Source organism: Amblyomma americanum, chromosome 8 (genome assembly GCF_052857255.1).
Source record: "Amblyomma americanum isolate KBUSLIRL-KWMA chromosome 8, ASM5285725v1, whole genome shotgun sequence".
NCBI classification, from domain to species: domain Eukaryota; kingdom Metazoa; phylum Arthropoda; class Arachnida; order Ixodida; family Ixodidae; genus Amblyomma; species Amblyomma americanum.
In genome coordinates, this window is record NC_135504.1 from 21,769,007 (window position 1) to 21,769,715 (window position 709).

Genomic DNA, 709 nt, shown 5'->3' on the forward strand with positions numbered 1-709 from the left:
GAAAAACGTGTGCGCATTAAATCGAATAAATGCGGTAGTTCTGTGCGAAATTATTTTAAAGGATTACTCGGTTAAATCTCTTTAATAAATGCATGCAACAACAAAAAACCATGCCTTATGATTTCCCTAATTCCAAGCACTGTTGGCTTTTGTAGACCTCCAGTTGAAAGCGGCCCTTAGTTTCACCGTACATCCCACCGCACTGCGTGCCTGCACAGGCACATAGCGAGCCGCCTTGCAGACGACGCTGTACAAATCTCCTCAACGCGCATGCGCGACCAACACGCGCGAGCGGTGACGCATCGAGAGAGAGGAGTCCGCTTTGCGGCCTCGTCTGCTCCATTCCGAATACTTCTCGCCGAAAGCGCACTACAAGGGAGGATGTGAACGGCAGAAAAATTAAAAAAGAAAATGTGTGAACGGGGCAGGCAGAGGGAAAGAGATTTCGCATAGGAGCGACTCTCCGGAACGTTGTTGGGCAAAAGGCTACACGGAACGTTGCGCTTAGTTAGTCGCGCGCCACGCGAGTCTAGCAACGGAGAATTTTAGCGGCCTCACTGTGTCCGAGGCTTTTGATCTCGACAAAGGACGCTCGGGCGAGAGCGGAAGTTGCGAGGAGAGCGCGGATGCTACTGCGATCGCGACTTCCGTTTTCTCTTCCTGCGCCCCCTCGGAAGCTGAAAAGCAAAAGAACAACAAAATAAAGTAA